The following is a 4,620-nucleotide window of genomic DNA, read 5'->3' on the forward strand; positions in this document are numbered from 1 at the left end:
ATAATATGATGATTTCTGAACCCTGGGCATTGGAGTTTTTTCCCTCCAATGCAGTTGCTTTTACTTAAAATGAAATGTCTATATTCTATGGGACGGTTGATTTGGCTTAGATACGATGTATTGGCTTGTTTACCATTGCAAGCTAATATGTAACAGTTTGTGTGGGCAAATGACACCCTTGATTTGTTCTTCCTCTTTCTTTATAAATTTCAAGATGTTGACATCTTTTATACCAATATCTGTTTCGCTTATTACAATGTAGGCAATCTCTTACACATTTCTGAATGATATCTAGGTGACTTGTTACTCTATTCAAGTAAAAACTTTCATAATCTTGATTTGCTATTCTCGTTGGTGTTCATCTCAATTTTGGCTACTTGAGCATGGAATTAGTTACAGCTCTTTCTTGTTTTTCTTAGTTGAAATGAATATGGCTGAAACTGAGTCTTGAGATAAAAATGGGATTGCGTTGGTGATGGAGATGCCGCAATACAATGAATGGCCTGCGAACCTAGTTGTATGTTAGGACATTTGGAAGCAAGATGAATGGAGTGATGTGAAATGGTAATGGGGAATGTTGGTATGATGGCTGTGAAGAAGGGAATGTATGTCTCATGAAACTGGTGGTGTTGAGCTGTTGCAGTAGCACATGAATGGACTGCAGTTAAAGCTCAGATGGATTCAGCTGATAGATTTGAGGAGAATGGCTTAGGATATTGGTGTTGTGACTGTGATGCTGCTGCCATGGCTAGGTTGTCAAGCTGCAGATGTTGATGCAATTAATACTTTGAGGAGGATGTCTGGAATGGTGGTTGTGTAGTGCAGTGGACAGCAGGGGATGACTTGATGGGAAAAATTTGTTCTTGTGTAGGATCAATTACAGATATATATCTTCATTATCTGCTAAAACCTCGTATATGCAGATATATGTGAATCCTTTAGCTATTAATTAGTTATCCATCTCTTTATATACAGTAAAAATTGCATGATGATCAGGTCCTGTTTACTACTGCCAAGATTGCATAATCTATGACTACGTTCTGCAGAATTTATATCCTGAACAGCCTATTCTCAATGGTTATCCATATATCTAGGGCTGCACATGGGCGGGTATGGGCGGGTATAAGCTAAAACCAACCTCGCACCCACATATTGCGGGTTTTTTTTTCATAACCAACCCCGCACCCATAAACAGCGGGCGGGTTTTGTTACCCGCCCGCTACGGGTTGGGCGGGTATGGGTTTAAACGGGTTTAAACCCGCTTTATATTCAAGTATTTAGAGTAACTTCTATTCTCCTTGATTAAGTGAGAAAAAAAAACCAAAACCCCCAAAATATTCATATCTAGGAAGTTCACAGATGAAGATTAAGTGTTGAATCTGTTGATTTTTCGATTGTTGTCGATTTCTGGTGAAGATTCGAAGTTGTTGTTGTCGATTTCTGGTGAAGATTTCTGGTAATTGTCGTTCGTAGGTGAAGAAGAAGAACTGAGGATGAAGAAGAGGAGAGGCCGAACAGAAAGAAGAGTGTAGAAAGTGAATGAGGGTTATCAGTTATCCTATCTACTAGTATTAGGGTTTCATAATGGACGACTAGGATTAGTTTTATCTAATGGTATATAATCTGCGGGTTTTTTGGGCGGGTATTAGCTTAAACTAACCTCGCACCCACAGACAGCGGGTTTTTTTTTCATAACCAACCCCTCACCCACAACGGGCGGGTATGGATTAAAAACCCACGGACTTACCGGGTACGGGTGGGTTTGGGTATCGTGGGCGGGTCTTGTGCAGCCCTACATATATCGGATTAAGCTGAATTTTTAACATGTTGTTTCTGTATATGCAAGCAACTTACTGGGCTCCCATATTACTTCACAGAAGCACAGATTAGAGAGTTGCTTGAATCTTTTGGTCCCCTTCGTGGTTTCGATCTGGTGAAGGACAGGGAAACAAGGAACTCTAAAGGATACGCCTTCTGCGTTTACTAGGATCTCTCAGTTACAGATATTGCTTGTGCTTCTCTAAATGGGTGATAAAACTCTTACTGTTAGACGAGCGAACCTGGGTACCTCTCAGCTAAAACCTGAGCAGGAAACGTCTTAATACAGGCACAACTACAGGTCGCGTGGCAGGTTAGTGGAACACACTTTATATTTTTCTTAGTTTCCAGTATATACAATAAATATATAAATATTTGCTACTGATATCTTTTCTTGTTTCTTTACTAATGATTTTTCTTGTTTTCTTTGGCAGAGGCAATTGTTCCAAATCGGAGGTGGTCTAGGTGGTGGTAATGGAGGTGGCATTGCTACCAAGGTCGTATGCCTGACAGAGGTGGTTACTGCAGATGAGCTTAAAGATGATGAAGAGTATGAAGATATTTTGGAAGATATGAGGGTAGAAGGTGGAAAATTTGGTAAGTTAATGTCTTTGTTTCTTATATTCGAGCTTTTGTTTTTTTTTGTGTTTCGCGGCCTTTGGAAATATTTGATTTCACGCCCCAATTAAACCACTAGTTTACACTTTTGGACCTTCAGAATAATTTGTTTCTAACTCGTACATTTTGCGATTGCAGGTACATTGATGAATATTGTCATCCCCCGTCCACAACCTAACGGTGAACCCTCTCTAGGACTTGGAAAGGTTAGTTTCAGTGTAAGGTATTGTTAAATGACACTCTTAGGTTGACTGTTACTTTGTATTATAAAATTTTGACTGTTACTTTGTATTGCTAAATGACACTCTTCTCCTGTAGGCTTTCGTTGAGAACTACGACACTTCATGTCTAAGCCAGTGCCTCTACGGTATCATCTACCACTATGTTTCTCATAATCGGTGTTAGGTTTACCAAGAAGAGAGTGTGCAGCAAAAAGGGATCATTTCCATTTAGCAATGTAACCCAGACTACCATACTGGAACGTGTATGCTACTGTCATATTTGTAGGGAAGGACAATATCTGTGTTTTATGATTTATATGATATTTTTAGTCATGTTCAAAGAATCTATCATTTTATTTTCTTTCGTTGCGCAACACACTTTCATACAAGGTGATTTGAAGTTAGCTAGGTAATGCAATTGGAGTGGTAGCTTAACTTGAATGAATGTAAATGTGCTACGCTGGCATGTTAATGTGAATGTGAAATACTTTCGGCAATTCATGCAATTCGGTTTCAGCTATAAATTTTTTTTCAAAATAATTTTATGCACACAATTTCTAATAAGAGTTGTATTCCATATTTCAACTACACATACCAAAGGTTTTGAAAAATGTCTTTACGACATAACCAGGTGTTGTCCAAGATAGTTCGACAATTCATACAAGTGTTGTGCAAATATTATTCATAATACTGGTAATTGTTGTTGTATATGTTTCTACGATATACTACTTATGTTGTCCACGATTGTTCTACAATACAAGCAAGAGTTGTGTTAGGTTATCAAAAAAAATCGAAAGAGAATCACAACATTGACAAACTATTGTCGAACCATGAATCACATCACCCTTTACAACACTTGTCATCCATTGTAGAAAAACTTGGACTTTCTACAATACCCCTGTTCCACAATGCATGAAATGGAGTTGTCGTAGGGGTACTGCAACTCTTATCTTGTGTCGTCAATGATGTTTTTTCCCGATACTGACTAAGGAAATTCCAACACCACCAAATTTGGGAAGAGAACCAACTCTTAGGAAGAGTCATGAGTTTTGCAGATATCATAGCTTTCATGGACATCATACGAACAATTGCAGGAGCGTTAGGAAGATCATACTTCACCTCATGGAACAGGGAAAACTCGCACATTACGTAGAAGGTCGGAAGTTACCAATGATACCACTGATACCACAACATTATTATGAGGACCTGACGGGACAACATTAAGTTAAAGCATACCAAAGAGGGAAGTCGTTTGGCTGCAATTTTGAAGTGCATTCGACGGAGTATTTCCTCAACTTCCAGGATAACATGCTCTCAAGGATATACAAGGTGGACTATTAAGGGAAGGAGACATTGCCAGTAGAAAAGAAAGAGCCACTAAAGGAATGGAAAAAGAGAGACATATCATTTTCAGCACGGGATGCACCAAAAGGAGGGGCTCAGCATATGAATTCATTGGTCATCACGTTGACCATGTGTAAACATTCATTAGAAGAAGAAAGCCAACGAAGAATGTGGGTTGTGGACAAAGTCTTGGTAGATATGGGAAGTTCGGCAGATGTCCTCTTCTATCATACGTTCAGATCCTTGGGGTATGAGGATTGTGACATGATACCATCGGCATATACACTTTACGGTTTCAACGGGGTGGCAACGAAACCAAAAGGCGAGATATGTATGAGCATCCTCGCAGGAGAATTATAAACAATGGTTACTGTTTGCGTGGTGGATGTGGATTCACCCTACAACGCCCTCATGGGCCGACCATGGATCCATGGGATAAAGGGAGTCGCGTAAATTTATCACCAATTGTTACGATTCCCCATTCCCAGTGGGATTGTGAAATACGTGGAATCAGCAAAGACGCGGAAGAATGTGATGAGATGGACATTGAGAATTACGAGGGAAGATTGAAAAGGAAGAAGGAACGAAAGAAGAAAATGCTTAACTTGAAAAAAGAGGA

General features: G+C 39.4%; 1 long non-coding RNA gene across 1 annotated transcript; it reads left to right on the top strand.

The window, feature by feature from the left end:
• The first annotated feature begins 2,276 nt into the window (after window positions 1-2,276).
• On the top strand, window positions 2,277-2,829 carry LOC113353325. Its single transcript, XR_003361208.1, has 3 exons — window positions 2,277-2,415; window positions 2,575-2,659; window positions 2,755-2,829. It is a non-coding gene; the product is annotated as an uncharacterized LOC113353325 (long non-coding RNA).
• The last annotated feature ends 1,791 nt before the right edge of the window (window positions 2,830-4,620 follow it).

Source organism: Papaver somniferum, chromosome 2 (assembly GCF_003573695.1).
Source record: "Papaver somniferum cultivar HN1 chromosome 2, ASM357369v1, whole genome shotgun sequence".
NCBI lineage: Eukaryota > Viridiplantae > Streptophyta > Magnoliopsida > Ranunculales > Papaveraceae > Papaver > Papaver somniferum.